Source organism: Zootoca vivipara, chromosome 8 (assembly GCF_963506605.1).
Source record: "Zootoca vivipara chromosome 8, rZooViv1.1, whole genome shotgun sequence".
NCBI lineage: Eukaryota > Metazoa > Chordata > Lepidosauria > Squamata > Lacertidae > Zootoca > Zootoca vivipara.
The window spans coordinates 23,012,354-23,031,824 of record NC_083283.1 but is presented as its reverse complement, the minus strand read 5'-3'; the positions used below and the strand labels follow the sequence as shown (position 1 = coordinate 23,031,824).

General features: G+C 42.5%; 1 protein-coding gene and 1 pseudogene across 1 annotated transcript in view; one reads left to right on the top strand and one right to left on the bottom strand.

Annotated features, from left to right (window-relative positions):
• Positions 1-19,471, bottom strand: part of STK3 (serine/threonine kinase 3) — a 115,578-nt gene that overhangs the window by 13,832 nt on the left and 82,275 nt on the right. The window lies entirely within an intron of this gene.
• On the top strand, positions 13,015-13,087 carry LOC118090572 (U2 spliceosomal RNA; annotated as a pseudogene).

Below are 19,471 nucleotides of genomic sequence, written 5' to 3'. Positions count from 1 at the left end.
TGTCAAGCTACTAGCTACAGCTAAATCTGCACCAACTGTGTCAGTGGAACTCACCTTGATATCAGGCATCAGTACTCTGTACAAGCCTTTTCCATACCCCAGGAAGATACTATACTTCCTGCCTTGTGACATCTCCACCCACGTCAGACCCATCCGTTGGTCGCTTGGCACTGTCCCTATCAGAACCTTCGTCCGATACTGAATCTGTTTCAGATTCATCATCACCAACAGGGTGCCTTTGTAAGATACCCATATTGCTTTCCCCTTTTGCTTTGTCCTGAACACCTTTGGTACAGCCAACCACCTTCGTGTCAGACATCAGCAATCTGGAAGACCCATGCATACACCTTACATGAAAAAAATGGTTATCAGACATAGCATAACATGTCTCTCCAACCTTTCCACCATCCCCTATGTTAACATCACAACACAGCAAGAACAAGGCATTTATACAATCAGCATGTAAAATGTCGCTTTCGTTCTTCTGGATGGTCGCATGCTGATTGTTGACATAAACAGAACAGCCACGCTGCATCAGCTGGGATTCCCTCAGCCTGCTGCGTTTTTGACCTGGAATGAAAAATAACGTTAGACAACATAACGTTACAGCTTTTCAGTTCCACGGTCCCGATGCTTTGCACCTCCAAGGAGTCTCCACCTGACTGGTGGATCGGACCCTTCTGTGGTGTAAACGTTGTGAACCAGTTCCATCTTCCACAAAGGTGTGTCTTCGCCTCAGAATCTAGCCCAAAATATTCTTGCACCTCTGCACTGGAACAGCCTGTCACCAAATCTGTGCTCTGCGCAAACACCTCCTGTGCTGGAGATTTCTATGGCAATTGCACACACTGCCTGTTGGCATCAGACACATCCTGTGTCTCAAACTGCCTTTGCAGCTTTGGGAACATAACAACTCCCCCATTCCCCTTTCTTTTCTCAGAGAATAAGGCTACATGGTGTCTGTTGTGGGGGAGGAGGGGAAAGGAGATTGTTAGCCGCTTTGAGACTCCTTCGGGTAGTGATAAAGCGGGATATCAAATCCAAACTCTTCTTCTTCTTCTACATTCTTGGCAAAGTCTTGCCATCCCATTCCCTCTATGTAACACAGGGGCTGGGATCCAGTCCTGCTCAATCTCCATTCCAGAGATTACTCTGAGCCAGGAAAACACAGAAGCATCATAAATCAAAAAAGCTTCTTCTGTGCATGAGCCGCTGGCATCGGCACAAAAATAGTCCAGCCCATTCACTTTCGTTTTTAGGCTCTCGCATCTCCAATTACAGCTGTACTCCACGCTGCAGCTGCTGGTTGCCAGAGGCTTCAAAAACAGCTCCCGGTCCTTTCTGCTGGCACCGAGCCTGCTGTCCTCTGTGGCCACCATCCCTGGGCCCATAACCATTGTCAGGAGGTCCTACACACGAGTAGGAGTCCAGCAGAGACACATGCCCGACTGGCATGTTCTCTCCCTCCTGGTTGTTCATTCAGGAGATTCAAAATCTTTCTCCAGCCCAAAACATCACAGCGACTGATACCAAGAGGCATCAGCACACTTCAGGATCAGCAGAGTATAGGCAGTCAGCATTCAGACTCAGTTGCACAGCTTTTTCACTAAACTACGTTTTTCACTAAACCATCTTTTGAGTGTTTCTCAACTTACCTCTCAGGGTTTTAGAGTGATTTTCACTAGGTCTCGATGTGAAATACTTTGAGTCAACAAACTTATTCTGTATGCCAAATGTATTAATGGTCTGTTTCTATTGCCTTATGTTACAGGTACAGCTGCTGAAGCAACTGACAAGACATGTTGCAATATTTCTGTAGGCAAGAATGAGAAACTACATGACCAATGCATACATGCATATTATCATTTATTTGGTCATCTACATTTTCAGGCAGTAGCCAAAATGCCAAGCATGGTTGAGGGCATCATACTGCAGAAATGTCCTTATCATATTTAATGTATTTCATGTGCAGAGAACAAAGTTAAGCAAGCTTCCAAAGGTGTAAAATCTGGGAGAGAAGCCAAGAAAACTAAACTATGGTTTTGAATTAAGAATTAAAACTGTTGTTATAAAATAACCCCTCAACCAGTTTATACAATCATTTCCATGGGACAAGGTAAGAATGCACTGCTTGCAACTGTTGCTAAATGAAAACAATAGTATTTAACATTTTAGCACAATTATTTCATTAAAATATAATATATGTTGGGATAGCCATTTACATATAGGGTTGTGGGGGAAGGGTTCCAAATCCAGAATTATAATACCATTATTATCCGTTATAATTGTCTCTGACTTAATTCTAAATAAAGCATCACAATTACCAGCTGATGAGAGCTTGTTAATGGATTGCTCATTTGGGTTTAATTCTTTGAACGCGGCATATTCTATCTGACAACTTATTCAATGTAGTACAAAATAACATTACTTTATTTGATTAGCTCCTTTAGATTAAATTCTGTAGATACATTAGTTACTTGGAAGGATGGGGGCAGGAATAATACTCAGCTGAAACAAATGTAATACAGTGGTACCTCGGGTTACGTACTCAATTCGTTCCGGGGTGCCATTCACACCCCGAAAAGTCCATTTTGCGCATGCGTGAAAGTGCAATATCGCGCTTCTGTACAAGTGTGACCTGCGCAGAACGCTTCTGCGCATGCGCAGACCACACGCGTGGCAAAAAATACTTCCAGGTTTGCGGAGTACGAAACCCGAAAGTACGTAACCCGAGGTATGACTGTACAGGTAAAGCCAGTTTTTGTTTTTCTACATAAAAGCATGAATCATAAGAATATAAAAATGAAGATAACATAAATATCTTCATTTTCCTGTAGCATTATTGCTCATGAACTGATACATATCAAACTGATAAAGTAATAAATGTGGACACAGCTCAGTGGATGACAAGAGGACAGTTTGTGGTTCCATCTCAGGCATCTCAAGTCAAAAGGCTCTCAGGTAGCAGGCAATGAAAGGTTTGCCTGAGACCTTGAGAAGCCATTTCTAGTTGGCCATTGCCAAATAGTCTGACTTGTTATTACGCATTCATATGGCCCTCAGTGATTACCCTGCTAGCAAATGCCTTAGTTGGAGGTATTTAAGCAAAGGCTGGGGGGGTCATCTGAATGAGATGCTACAGTTCCAAGATTTCTAGACTGAGCAGAGGGTTGGACTAGATCACTTCCATTATCCCCTTTGAACTCTAGCACTGTATGATAATGTTCTCAAGTAGGGATTGTAGGAAAAAGCTGGGAACAAGGATCATGTCACAGCAGGGACTTAAACTTGGATCTCTCCTGTTCAACATTTTCAATACTATACTGTTGTTGTTGTTGTTGTTGTTTCGTCGTGTCCAACTCTTCGTGACCCCATGGACCATAGCACGCCAGGCACTCCTGTCTTCCACTGCCTCCCGTAATTTGGTCAAACTCATGTTCATAGCTTCGAGAACACTGTCCAACCATCTCATCCTCTGTCGTCCCCTTCTCTTAGTGCCCTCAATCTTTCCAAGCATCAGGGTCTTTTCCAGGGAGTCTTCTCTTCTCATGAGGTGGCCAAAGTATTGGAGCCTCAGCTTCACAATCTGTCCTTCCAGTGAGCACTCAGGGCTGATTTCCTTCAGAATGGATAGGTTTGATCTTCTTTCGGTCCATGGGACTCTCAAGAGTCTCCTCCAGCACCATAATTCAAAAGCATCAATTCTTCGGCGATCAGCCTTCTTTATGGTCCAGCTCTCACTTCCATACATCGCTACTGGGAAAACCATAGCTTTAACTATACGGACCTTTGTCGGCAAGGTGATGTCTCTGCTTTTTAAGATGCTGTCTAGGTTTGTCGTTGCTTTTCTCCCAAGAAGCAGGCGTCTTTTAATTTCATGACTGCTGTCACCATCTGCAATGATCAAGAAGCCCAAGAAAGTAAAATCTCTCACTGCCTCCATTTCTTCCCCTTCTATTTGCCAGGAGGTGATGGGACCAGTGGCCATGATCTTGGTATTTTTGATGTTGAGCTTCAGACCACATTTTGAGCTCTCCTCTTTCACCCTCATTAAAAGGTTCTTTAATTCCTCCTCACTTTCTGCCATCAAGGTTGTGTCATCTGCATATCTGAGGTTGTTGATATTTCTTCCGGCAATCTTAATTCTCGTTTGGGATTCATCTAGTCCAGCCTTTCGCATGATGAATTCTGCATATAAGTTAAATAAGCAGGGAGACAATATACAACCTTGTCGTACTCCTTTCCCAATTTTGAACCAATCTGTTGTTCCATATCCAGTTCTAACTGTAGCTTCTTGTCCCACATAGAGATTTCTCAGGAGACAGATGAGGTGATCAGGCACTCCCATTTATTTAAGAACTTGGCATAGTTTGCTGTGGTCGACACAGTCAAAGGCTTTTGCATAGTTAATGAAGCAGAAGTAGACGTTTTTCTGGAACTCTCTAGCTTTCTCCATAATCCAATACTATACTACAGATGAGCAACACTGGGGGGGGACGGACCCAATTCTCCTCTTCAAGAAATTGTATTTCTCTTTTTAAAACTTTAATCTGGCAAAACTCAACTTAACAGTTTCATGCCCCCACCCCAGGGCATGAAATGCGCAGAAAACAACTTATGTCTACCATTTGGAGAAATAGGTCCATAGCTTTCAGAACTGACAAACAAAAGGAAAAGGAAAGGAAAGAAGCTCTGCTTCTACACTAAGAATTACCTTTGCCTCTATTTTTAGCTTTCAAGCACCTGATTAAGGATGACTCATCTTTCACCTTCCTAAAACAGCCATAGAGAACCTCAAGCTCAAAAACAAAAAGCAAACCCTCTTCACCTTTTCATCCAGAGGGACCACTGTATTCATCTTCATCACAAACTCAGGCTATCTATGTCTTTGGTATTTCACAGTATCAAACACTTCCTTGGGCAAAATACAGCTCATGTTCAAGCGCCATTGCATCAAGTCACCAAACTGTGCCTACCACCTGGGAAAACTTCAAACAGCTGTCTGGGGGAAACGGAGGCATCTTCTGAGATGTACATGCTTGGAAAAAGGCAAGTATGCACCCACTCCTCTGGTTTTTTGCTTTAATTATTCAACTCTACAGTGTGTGAGGCAAACTGAGCATCATTCACCAGTCTGAAAATGATATTAGAACCTGAGGAGTGATTTAGCCTATTTACAGTTGCTATAGAAACAAAAAGGCAGCTATCTGTCTATGGCAATAAAGCAGCAAAAGGAGCTTGACACAGCAGTTAAAATGACAGGAACAGAACAGGTTGAACCAGGAGGCTCTTCAGTTCTGCATCAAAATGTTGTGTAGAAATACATCATGAATTACAGATCTTACAACAGCTGCATATATTAAACCAAGAGTGTTGCTTATGTGTCTTTCTGTCTGCGCTGGAGGATATCGACACTGGGAGCACATAGAAAACTGCACCAAGGAACAGCTTCCAAGCACATTCTTATTCTTCAGTTCTAGACCTTGTTTAATCTAGATGTCCCAAGGGTAGAATACTGGCACAATCCAAGTAGTCAGAAGTTGGATGGTATGAAGGAGGAGAAGCTGCAATGTGCATGACTCCTATAACAACAAGGCCAGGTCTACACAAACCCAGAAACAAGCAAATTCCTTCCTCACCAGTCATCCCCAATATGGGTGATGGCAGCAGAACAGTCATGAACTGGTGTCATTGGAGATGAGGAAAGAAAACAAATCAAATATAAAATGCATAAATTGGAAAACACAAGGAAAGAATGCTGTGAGAACAGGGCCTTTGGCAGAATACTATGTACTATCTTCCCCTGTTGAATGCCAATGTAAACAAAAACGGCTTACTCAGCCTAGTTCACAGTCCATCTTGGTAAATCTTGTTTCCTATAAACTCTTAAGAGAGCTGTTCTTTGGAATCCATTTCTCCTCAACTTAATTTGTTCATCTGCTTTTCTGAGGCTGTGCCTGTACATTTAGTTAAGACATCAAGTGATCTGCTTACGCCTGGCTCAGAGATTCAGAAGTCCCTGCTGACCTGCGCATATCCTACTGCTGTGTTTTTCAAATGACAATGATCATATGTACAAATTACCGTTGAATGTGAACCAACATAGTTTCACCCCAAAGTAAGAGCTGGGATGAGTGTCAAGGTTGTATAGTTCTTTCACACCTCTGCGTATTGTGTATAGAAAGTAACAGTTAAAGAGAGAGAGATCCCACATTTATTTGAATGCGGAATTTTACTTGCAATATAGAACCTTCTAATAAGGTAGATACTGAGATCTGACGGCTGGTATGTTTTCTATGTGCTATCGTACTCTGCCCTCATACGGCTTGTTCCTCCCTCTGCATCTTTAAACTGCTATACCGAGGAGTGTACGGCTGCCCTTACCTCAGGCGAGCAGTTAAAGGAGCCCACAGATTGGTGCTGGCTCCCATGAGCCGGTGGCGGGATGGGGGCTCCATGAAACTGCTAAGCTGAGGGGAATGCGGTTGGCACTCCCCGCAGCGGGCAGTTAAAGGAGCCCCGATGCTCTGCCCATGAGCGGGTGGAGCACTGGGGCTGTCTCAGCTGAGGAGGGGGAACCTTCTTGATCCCCAACTGAGCTGCGCAAACAAGCTGCGTTGTCCCAGCTCATGAGTGTGTGGATGAAACTGCCTCAGTTCCCGAGGTGAGAGCTGGGGAAGTTTCACCAGGTGCAGAGGCCAATGCAGCTTGTTTTTCAACATTGTGGTACTGTATATCACCAAACTGTGATGTTTAGCTGGCGATGCACTGTGATGTTGAAAAACTGATATTGCCCAGCCCTAGCAAGTGGCGGCCATGGAGGTGTGTGCAGCTCCAGCATTGTGACCCTCTACAAGAAAAATGGTGACTGCCATGGCTAGAACAACTTCCATGGAATGCCAAGAGCAGAAATGCTTGGACATTGGACATTGCCTTCATAGACCTGACAAAAGCCTTTGACCTCGTCAGCCAAAAAACAGCCTAACTGTAACAGAAATACTATTATTAGAAATCAATTTGTTGTTGTTTAGTCGTTTAGTCATGTCCGACTCTTCGTGACCCCATGGACCATAGCATGCCAGGCACTCCTGTCTTGCACTGCCTCCCGCAGTTTGGTCAAACTCATGTTCGTAGCTTCGAGAACACTGTCCAACCATCTCGTCCTCTGTCGTCCCCTTCTCCTAGTGCCCTCAATCTTTCCCAACATCAGGGTCTTTTCCAGGGAGTCTTCTCTTCTCATGAGGTGGCCAAAGTATTGGAGCCTCAGCTTCACGATCTGAAATCAATTTAGCTGCATGCAAAACAAATTAAGATACACCCTAATAATCTTTCTCTGGGTTCTTTTGTTAGAGCAAACTCTCTCAAACACTCTGAAGACTAAAATGCAGGTCTCGACACTTGGGGTGGCTCAATGATACAGCACATGATTAACATACAGAAAGTCCAAATTTTAACTGCTGGCATCTCCACTTTAAAGGATAAACAGCAGCTGATAGGAAAGACTTTGGCCCAATACCCTTCAAAGCTCATACAAGCTGCTAATAGCCTAGGTGGACAATTAGTCATAAGGCAGCTTCCTAAGCTCCACATTATGCATTCATCATCTTTTTTATAATCACCTCGCTTGATTCATATGTGACATGTTGTTGCTGAGTCTTTCTTAGCTCTCTTTCATAGGCTAATTCCATAACTGCAAAGGACAACTGCTCCACATGGCTAACCATTTATGTTCATGTTGCCATACTGTTGCTGTTAAGCCGAGGTGCCAGCTTGTGAAGATGATGGGGTGTGGGGGAAGAAAGACAACATGCTCGGGACATTGGGAGGAGCCAGAGTCAGAACTGAGCATGGTGGCTGTGCGGCTCAATGGCCAGCAGCTCCTCCTCTATCTCCTATTGGCGCCACCACTGATGGGAGGCTGCTTCAAACGTCCTTCCCCTCCACAGCAGGAGGAGGAGAAGGAGCCGGGCCCTGGAAGCACGCCACACTCTGCTTCGCCCTTTGGCTCCATGCTTTTGGGGCATGGGGAGCCCAGCCCCTACCACAAAAATATAGGGGGGGGGCAAAAGGGCATGGACCCTAGGAGCCAGAGCCCTGCTGCAAAGGATTCCTCTAGATACGGTAGTTATGCAATAAGTATGGAGACCCAGGTGGCGTTGTGGGTTAAACCACAGAGTCTAGGGCTTGCTGATCAGAAGGTCGGCGGTTCGGATCCCTGCAATGGGGTGAGCTCCCGTTGCTCGGTCCCAGCTCCTGCCCACCTAGCAGTTCGAAAGCACATCCAAGTGCAAGTAGATAAATAGGGACCGCTCCGGCGGGAAGGTAAACAGCATTTCCGTGCACTGCTCTGGTTCGCCAGAAGCAGCTTTGTCATGCTGGCCACATGACCCGGAAGCTGTCTGTGGACAAACGCCAGCTCTCTCGGCCTATAGAGTGAGATGAGCGCCGCAACCCCAGAGTCGGACACAACTGGACCTGATGGTCAGGGGCCCCTTTACCTTTTTTATGGAGAAATTACAGACTGAGGTGTGGCAAAACTGCCATGTGGAATTAATGCAAAGCAGCCTCCATGCTGATTGTTGTTTGTGTGAAATGAGACTCGCCCTATGAAATCATAAGTTTCTCCTTGTGTTTCACCTTCACTTTCCGTCTGAGACTTCACAAACATCCTTCCATGTGAGTGCTAGCAAACTGACAAATGCAGCTAGAGAGCTTCATTCAGCTAATCAAGATTATGAATGGCAAAGATCGCCAGTTAGTTGTTATTTGAAACAACTGTAGCAAAACAGGAAACTTCTCTGAATAAATGGTGCTACAGAATGATTCTATAACAGAAAATTATTTCTTATGATCCTTAAACTTGCTTGCAACAGCATAAAATGGGAGCTAGTCAACCATTGCTGAAGAAAGCAGAATTGTGATACAGCAAGCCATGGAAATCCCAGGCAAGAATCAGCCTCTGAACTTACTTTTTCCTAAAAAACAAAAACCCATTGTATTTTGTCTTCAGCAACATCATTCTTGCTGGAGAATGGCATTCAAAAACACACTAAAGGAATAAAATGCTGACAGTTCACATGGTTTTCTACAATTCCCTCCAGCTGAATGAACCAACAAGTGGCTTAGGAAGTTATGAGGAAATCCAAATGAAGTGATTTTTCCAGGTTGCCCAACTACTACACTGTATAATAAATGTAAACATGAAGAGCGATATCATTTCATCTCTGCTGTTCACCTTTCCAATGACCTTTAAGAAAATACCCTGCAGCCAAATTTGGAAGGGAAAAAAGCATACGAATCATGCAGGCGGGATAATATTACATCCTTACCTACCAGCGAAACACCTTTAATACATTAATCTCTCCTGAAATAAAAATAAATATAGTAATGTGTGAAAGATGGAACTAAAACAGAACTTGTGCATGCAAGCATTTTGAATTCTATTTATTTAAGCATCGTTGCTGAGGCAATTATAATCTACTAGAAGGTTTCTTTTTAATTTCATTGCATTTATCAGCAGCTAGCGATGGGTAGAACATTCTGAAAAAATGGTGAAATCAAAACTAAATGGGTAGCATCCGCCACTCTGAAGATAAGCAATTGTAATTAAAATATAAGCAATTGTAGCTACAAAAAAATAGGACTGATAATCCAAGAGGCTAAACAAACTAGTACTATGGAAACAAAGAAAGACATGCTTTGCCAGTATCAAGCAAGAGAAGCAAACTATATCAGAGAGATACTACAGCTTTGGATCCTACCCCACATTTAGACATCCTCTCCAAAATTAGTGCTGTTATGTAGCTGAAAAACAGTCTACAAAGATATTTGCATATTATTCATAGCAGAAGTGACAGCTAAGAAGGTACAGAGCAGCAGACCACTCACCTATAACCACAGTTTGCGGGGAAATAATTCATAATTTTATAAAGCAAAACGTTTTCTAAAGGTGCTGCCTACTATCCTGACATAACTGTTTCTTATTTCTGAATTTTACTTTTGGCAAAATTGGTCACAAAATTGTCTTATCTTATCACCCACTTATGGGACGCGGGTGGCTCTGTGGTTTAGACCACAGTGCTTGCCGATCAGAAGGTTGGCAGTTCGAATCCCTGCAACGGGGTGAGCTCCCATTTTTCGGTCCCAGCTCCTGCCAACCTAGCAGTTCGAAAGCATGTCAAAGTGATTATCACGTCAAAGATAAATAGGTACTGCTCCAGCGGGAAGGTAAACAGTGTTTCCGTGTACTGCTCTGGTTCGTCAGAAGCGGCTTTGTCATGCCGGCCACATGACCTGGAAGCTGTATGCCGGCTCTCTCGGCCAATAATGTGAGATGAGCGCTGCAACCCCAGAGTCGGTCACGACTGGACCTAATGGTCAGGGGTCCCTTTACCTTTAACCTTACCCATTGGTTTCCAGATGTGAAATATTTTGGCATTATTTTCAGCTCTCCCACCCCACTAAAGTACCTGCTAATAGAACAAGTCACAAGTGGGAGCTCTCCAAGGTCCTGCAGGTACTTTGGGTGCCAGGAACACTCAATGGGACACAGCTGAGCTTCTGCTGTAAGCCCATAGAGCAGGGGGGTAGCAGATGTTCTTGCACAAACTTGTGCAGTTTCCTCATTTGTCAAGGTCAGACTTTCGTATCTATCAGTCATAAAAAATTGTTTTGTTATTGTCTCCTTTCCAAACCGGAGTCCACCTGGCACTGTGCTACCACTCATCCTTGTCTCTGATCGCACTCACATACGACTTTGTTTGAAATAAAATATTGTCAATCTTTGTTTACACATAAACCTATATTCATACATTTAAAAAGCATGTGATACCCCTTCTAGAACAAATTCTCAGAGCGCTATATACTATTGAAGTTATTATCATTTTGCTAAAGATGAAATCTAAAAAACTGTTAGGCCAAAGCATGGTTGTGGAAGCTAGCCAATGACAAAAATCTGACAAGTTAATCAACTCACATTACCCCAATGTATACACACCATGGCTGCTTTTATGTCAGATGACTTTTGCCACTATTTGTCCTCTTAACGGACAAGCCACAATTGACAAATATTTATAGCTTCAAAAGGAATATGGTTTCACTAGAAGGGAGTTAACAAGTCTGTTTCTTACTTTGTAGACTTGTTACACTTTTTCAAATTCATTTTATTATTTTCAAATGGCACACATATGTCTTGATTAAAATTTTAATAAATTGCGACACACTCTGATATTATATACATTTAATGAGCCAGCCAACAAGATGATGTGCCGAAAGTTTTATCTGTTACAGATTTGCTATTTGTGGCCTGAAACTAATTGAGCTTTTAGAACTGAACTGTCAATTTTTGAACTTTAACTGGGTTGTTCTTGTGCTGCACTCATTTTAGAAGCACCCTTAAAACTAAACCAGCCTTATGCACAGCATTACTGCATTCGGGGTACCCCACAAGAAATGACGCAGGACTAGGGCTGGGCATGCAGCCTGGTGCTCAACATGAACATCAACTAGACTCTTCAAGCATTTGTGCTGAACTGTCAAAAATCCTCCAGAGGAGTGAGCATTCCATAGGAAAAAGGAAGGAGCTATTTAATACAGCTACCCCTTCCCTCTTCCACAGAAGGAAAAAGCTTTGATTTGGAAAAGAGGGGAGGTGTAGCAGCTGGTGGACAGTTTCACAAAACGAGAGTCCCAATGGGCATCTCCTTAAAAAAGGTGATGCTTACAATGTCTTTTGCACTACAAAAAAAAACCCCTATGATTTCAAGTTGGAAGTGACAATGTAACTTCCCACTACGGGTCATAGAAGGGTGTACAGTGATACCTTGGTTTACAACCATAATCCGTTCTGGAGGTCCGGTTGTAAAACAAAACAGGTTGTAACCCAAGGCGCACTTTCGCCAATGGGGCCTAAAAAAAAAATATGGTTGTAATTCCCCCCCCCCAAAAAAAAATGGGTTGCAATCCAAAAAGAGGGACACACATTTCAGGGTTTGGCATGGTTATAATCCAAAACGGTTGCAAACCAAGGTACCACTGTATAGCTCAAGCCCATGATCTCTGGAGACAAAATGTCACTGTGGGCAGCACTTTCCTGAAGAAGACACCCATTGGGACTCTCGTACGTTTGGCAAAGCCTCCACCACCTGCCACCCCATTCTTCTTCCCCAAAATGAGTTTCTTTGTATCTGTGAGATGGAGTAGCAGCTGACATACCGGTAGTTTAGGGCTATGGGCAGAATCAAGCCTATGCCCTCAATTCTGCTTACCACAATTTAAGCTGGGTATCTTATACGGTTATGTGAGCAAGCATGTATGTGCATGTTTTAAATGAAGATTTTAAAGTCCTCACACTTGTATTTTGCCTTACACTGAACAGCTCAGGGTAGCATGTCTATGGCTGTGCCATTTTCTGCTCAGAGGAAAAAAACCTAGTAGGTGAGGTGGATTGCTAGCAAGTTACTCAAGATCAACAGCAGCTAAGTGGTATTCCCAGTCCAGCATTTTAACCTCGATTTTGCATATGCATTATAGGGATGCCGCTAGGATAACAGTAACAGTTAAAAACATTTTGAGCTATTTAAAAACTATGTACATTTATAGAAGCCAATACAGAACTTGGTTGAAATAGTATGCTTTAAACCTGCATACTGCTTTACTACTTTAAACCTCCATACTGCTTTACTACTTTAAACCTGCAAACCTGACATGTAAAGCTCTACATTTACAGCCTTAAGCAATTACAGTGAAATACTAAGTACTATTAAGTTATCCAGACACATTTCTAGGAAACAATGCCCTAAAAGAGAGCTGGAGAAAGGTTGTAACAAATTCCAGGTGGTACCCTTCCCAATGTAAAGGAGATGAAGACAAAGAGTGTCTACTGTCAATGGCAAAACTCTGGTTGAAAAAATAGATAAAAATTTAACATTCAAGAAGTCACACGAGAAGAACAAGAGCTTAAGACAAAGTTCATAACTATTCAGAATGTGAATGAATGAACTTTATTACGGTCACATCGCTTCTAGGCCTTTTGGCTAAGATCAAGTGTAGTATCTATTCAGATTGTATGCATGCCAAGTTACCTTCCCAGGCCAATGGGATTCATATCTGGAGAATGAACTGAAGAAGCAAACACTAAAGTAATAAATCTGAGAAGTTATTAATATAGCAACATATAACAGAGGCCATATTCTCAAATAATGTGCTAGAACTAAATTATTTGGGGTGAACTTACTGCACTGTCATTTCCATGTCAAAGTTATACTCAATTATATCAATTTAAACATTGCTTTAACTTAGTTCATTCATCTAACTTGAAGGAACTAAAATTTCAAAGATATTAGCTGAAGGCAGAGGGTGGGAATTACAGCATATTATCTGAAAGAATGTTTTAATGCAATACAAGTGCATGTTTTAGTAAACTGCTATTATGATTATAACCCATTTAGGTATATGGCTGAAAACTACATGGTCTCCAGCTTATATTCAGGCAGAGATACAAGAACATCATTTTTACAGGTATGCTTATAAAAATCTGTGAGTAGTTTAATTTGGAAGTCCTGGACAGCAACTCCAAGCAATCCTTGACCATGTAAAATGTATTATAAATAGTTCCATGTGCAACATTCATTTGGAAGCTCACTGGAGACGAATAATGACCTTGTATTTTGTTCTCATTTACTCTGAATTAGCCAAACCTCCTGTTTCCAATACACCTGGCATGGTTTAATTACAGCAAACAAAACATCATTTAAACAAAAGGTGACCTTGAACATAATCTATCAAAACACTAGTTAGCTTTAAAAGTTTGCAGTTTTTTACAAACTGCCAAGACATGCAAGAGCAATTTTCTATATAAGTTCATACATCTTTTAAAGCAACAGATTTACCACATTTAAGAAACATCTGTATATGCTTTTTAAAACTGCAAGGGTTTCTTCTTTATTAATTCAAACCCTTAGATTTCAATAGCCATATAAAATACAACTTTTGTGTAAATATTAAGGTCATACTAAATACAGTTCAAAATGTTGTAGAGTGATGGTTTGTTAACTTTGGTAACCCCTTAAATAGCTTTAGGGTGTTTTGGTTTTTTTTAAAATGGCAGTCATGCCCCTTACCCACATACTGGAATCCCTGTTCTCCAATGAGACACTGAAACTTAAAGGAGGAGGTAACCAACATTATTTCGGGAATATATCTACTTTGGCTCAATGCATAAGCAACAAACAGTGATGTTAACAATGTATCAGCCCTTAACAAAAAGTAAACAAAACAGATCCCTGCTGAAAGTTTGTATATGGAACCTAGACAAGGAAAACACAACAGAGGGGAATGGGGGTCAGGGAAGCAAAGGGAAATTTGCACAGGGTTATGGCAATGCAGTTGTACCACCTGAAGGTAAGTTTACAGTGAACAAAGATCAGTACTTCTGTAATAGCTACCTCACTTCAGTACTGCGTACATGTTCTAAATTACATCAATAATATCATGGCAATCCATGGTGAGCCATTTATTTGCATGGTGGCCTATTTATTTGCATCTCACAATGGGAAACTACTCGTGCGTGTCTACACCTTAATTCTGCATGTTCTGACAGATGCACATAGGATTTGTCCATATATGGCCAGTTTAAATCAGTGGGAAGTGCAGCAGCCAATCTGAATTATTATTATTATTATTATTATTATTATTATTATTATTATTATTATTATTTATACCCTGCCCATCTGGCTGGGTTTCCCTAGCCACTCTGGGCGGCTTCCAACAGAAAGATAAAATAATCCATTAAACATTAAAAGCATCCCTGAACAGGGCTGCCTTCAGATGTCTTCTAAAAATCTGGTAGCTGTTTTTCTCTTTGTCATCTGATGGAAGGGCGTTCCACAGGATGGGCACCACTACCAAGAAGGCCCTCTGCCTGGTTCCCTGCAACTTGGCTTCTCACAACGAGGGAACCGCCAGAAGGCCCTCGGTACTGGACCTCAGTGTCCGGGGAGAACGATGGGGGTGGAGACGCTCCTTCAGGTATACTGGACCGAGGCCATTTAGGGCTTTAAAGGTCAGCACCAACACTTTGAATTGTGCTCGGAAACGTACTGGGAGCCAATATAGATCTTTCAAGATCGGTGTTATGTGGTCTTGCCGGCTGCTCCCAATCACCAATCCAGCTGCCACATTCTGGATTAGTTGCAGTTTCCAGGTCACCTTCAAAGGTAGCCCCACGTAAAGCGCATTGCAGTAGTCCAAGCAGTAGATAAATGGAGCATGCACCACTCTGGCAAGACAGTCTACAGGCAGGTAGGGTCTCAGCCTGCGTACCAGATGGAGCTGATAGACAGCTGCCCTGGACACAGAACTGGCCTGCGCCTCCATGGACAGCTGTGAGTCCAAAATGACTCCCAGGCTGCGCACCTGGTCCTTCAGGGGCACAGTTACCACATTCAAGACCAGGGAGTCCTCCACACCTGCCCGCCTCCTGCCCCCACAAACAGTACTTCTGTCTTATCAGGATTCCACCTCAATCTGTTAGCCGCCATCCATCCTCCAACCGCCTCCAGACACTCACACACCTTCACTGGTTCTGATTTGAAGGAGAGGTAGAGCTGGGTATCATCCACATACTGATGAACACCCAGCCCACACCCCCTGATGATCTCTCCCAGCAGCTGCATGTAGATGTTAAGAAGCATGGGGGAGAGGACGGAACCCTGAGGCACCCCACAAGTGAGAGCCCAGGGATCTGAACACTCATCCCCCACCACCACTTTTTGAACACAGCCCAGGAGGAAGGAGTGGAACCACTGTATGACAGTCCCCCCCAGCTCCCAACCCCTCTAGGCGGTCCAGAAGGATGTTATGGTCGATGGTGTCAAAAGCTGCTGAGAGATCCAGCAGAACTAGGAAACAGCTCTCACCTTTTTCCCTAGCCCACCGGAGATCATCAACCAGTGCGACCAAGGCAGTTTCAGTCCCATGATGAGGCCTGAATGTACATATTAAGGCAATTTAAGGGCATTTTTTAATCACTGGTCATGCTCCTGGAGTGTGCGATGGCTGTAGGCAGATCTTCGCCCATATTATGTACAGTGGTACCTCGGTTTATGAACACAATTGGTTCCGGAAGTCTGTTCATAAACTGAAGCGTTCATAAACTGAAGCGAACTTTCCCATTGAAAGTAATGGAAAGTTAATTAATCTGTTCCAGATGGGTCCGCGGCGTTCGTAAACCGAAAATTCGTAAACCGAGGTGTTCATAAACCGAGGTTCCACTGTACTGTATGTCTGAACTTTGTAGGTAAAATGGGTCACATTCACTTCCAATGTAAATGGCTCATTAACCGTAAATCCTAGGCAGGAGATGGCCATGGCCTCCAGCAGTCCGATTTCCTTGGCTGAGCTTTTGTCATTGCTTAAGGATGCAGACGAAGGCCCTTAGGATTTTATCAACTACCTGTGCACTTGATGCTTACCTTTTGTGGTGGGTTCATGCTAGGACAGGAAGATTGCCTGAGATGGTACACAGGTAAACACCTCTCCAAGATCAAAGGAATGGCAATACAGCTACTGAAAAAGTCATTATTAAACTCTGAGCCAAAATAACTATCAGAAAATTTCCAACCTACTTTTTTAAAGCAAGGTAATGAAGTTTTCAGTCAATCCTTCTCCTCTCCTCCCTCCACATCATAATTGTTCACAGCACTTTAACTATGTGGTCTTTATTACTGCTACATGGAAACCATTGGTGCTGGCATAGACTAGTTGGTTTATTCTGCACATATATTTGTCTCCAAGTTTGGCTCAAAGTATTACTTGGAGCTGCAATGACTAAAATTCAAGCTAAATTATGAGAGACAGTTTCAAGGCAGCTCTTATATTCTGCTATTCCAGGCACCGCCAGCAGCTGCCAATCTCAAACAGTTCCCAGGAGCAGTTGGAGGGGGGCTTTCTGTCCACTGAAGTCCTGGGACGGTTGCTGTTTACATGCTATTGGGCTCTCATGATTACGGTTAATTAGTACAGCAGATTTGAAGCATTAAAGCTTCTAAACAACTAAGAGTATGTTTCCATGGGAAATCTACCCATATGCCATGTGAAATGCAGGGATCAGGTAGACATCTAATCCTCACACATGACATGGTGCCCATTTCCTAGCCATGGTAGAGCCAATATGGATAGTAGAGAGATCATGGAACTTTGTCAGGCACAGCAACCTCCTCCTCTACCTGGAGTGCTTAAACATGCAAGAAAAGTACTCTACACATGCTAAGCATCAATATACCACCTTTGCTTCTGCCTTTCCAATAAATGGGACTTCTACCGCATTTCCTGTGGAGTACTGGAGTGTAACCTGGGAACCCACAATTTTTCTATGTAGATGCTCTTTAGAAATGCAACAAAGCCACATGCCCCACAGCAGGAAGCTGTGAAGGGGGTTCAAGATTGCAGCAACATGGCAGAAGGGCTAAGAGCTGTTATTCAGTTCCTCGCTCTCCCCACCCTACACCCCCCCTCCCAAAAAAAGCAGGCATCAACTTGAATAGTTTCCAACTTCTAACAGTTAAATGTCATGAAAATAATTCTGAGCTGGAATCATTAGAAAATATGATAGAGCAAGATTTGGACTGGGCATTACTCAGACAGGACATTATTATCTCACTATAGAAAAACTAATTGCCCCACTGTAGGTGCTCTCTACTTTCTATCTAACTGCTCTAATCTGTCACCAGTAATCACCAGTTGGAGAAGGAAAGTAAGCCACGCCCACTCCAAGTGAGTGGCCAAACAAATCATAGTTTTAAAGCAAAACTGCTGGGTTCAGACATAATGCCAACCCATAGTTCATAAGCCTAACAACAAACCATGTCTTCACATCATGGTTTTGTTTCCAGAAAACAAACTATGGCTTAGCATTATGTGTAAACTAGACCAATATAGGCTACACAAATTCATGAGCTTAAGAAGAAGAGAGGGGGAAATTTAACAGGCTCACAAAAGGATATTCACATATGGATTCATCTCCTCTCTGGAAATGCTAACACATTTTATAAAATGCAACTCATTGCTTACCTAATAAATTAAAATGTGACAGAAAAGGTAGGTCAGTGATATTTTAATTAATGTTTTGAATACCATTTCATTAGCTTCCTCTTCAAACAGTAATCAGCCTGGCAGGTTTGAAAGTGATATTTTGGACAAGTGATTATACAACACTAATAGAAGACAGTTACCTGTCACAGAACAGAGTACCTGGGTGCTGTCGAGAAGTACCTGCAAACCTTCAGGTACACTTAAGATTAAGGAACTTGTGGTCTTTGAACATACTAGCAGAAAACGTAGCTCAGTGCTATCAAAACTTTGTTTCCATTGAAGAATTGAGAATCCTTGGGGAAGTCATTTAATTAGAAATACCGAAAACAGTTTTCAGCCAATGGCTTATTAGCAAGATACCTGAGCCTGGATTAGAAAGCAAAGATCCTTCTAGTGGAACTTGTTAAAATAGTTTTCTTACTCTCAAGCATGAAAGCAAGGGAGCCAATTTAAAATTTTATTTATTATAGCATTTATATCATACAGCATGCCCTTATACCTTATTGTCAGTAAGCCAAAGTACATGTAATTGAAATAATTGTATATTCTTCTCCTGCCTACCCATTCCTCCATTTCCCCCTTTCTCTGTTTTGTTTCCTTTTAGCTATTTTAAACTGTAGACCCCTTGGGACAGAGGCCTGTCATAACTGTTATTTGTAAAGCACCAGGCACATGGGTGGCCCTGAATAAATAAATAAATGCAATTTTCAATCATTCCCTGACTTAAGAAAAAAAAGCTAAATTTGACAAGTAATTTAAACAAAGACAAGGTCTAAGAAAGGATCCACATTGCAGTCTTTATTTCAGGTTCAATGCTACAATTTCTTTTTGTTCAGTACAACAGATGGATAATGTAATTAGTTCTCTCAATCATTGCAGATTATCACTGCAAATCATTGCAGTGGTTAGTAATTTTTGCCCAATCAGCACCTGCAGCAATCACACCAAAATTCACTGTTTCATGAAGTGGCCTGTATTAGGGCTTGCTTACACCCCCATTTTCAAATCACCTGCCATTTGCAATTCAGGACAAGTAGATTGCTCTTCAAGGTTCTTACTATACTGGACCTTTTTCTTTAAATTCTTAATATAGTGTGAGAAGCTTTACTCCAGAGGCGGGTAACCTCCACTGCAGGCCTATTAGGCTCTGATCCCAAAGGCCATTTTCCCCCAAACCACACCTACTTTTTCCTCACCAGGTGTCACATGGGAAATCGAATGTGGACCAGGTAAGCTCGTGACTCTGAAGGATAAATCAGGAGCTTAAAGTAAGCTCCCAATTGTTCATTTGCAAGTGGCAATCTCAGACAGCCAACAATGAGCTCCACTGGGATTGGCTGCAGAAGGAAACTCCCTGCCCTCTGGGCCAATTATTCAGCTG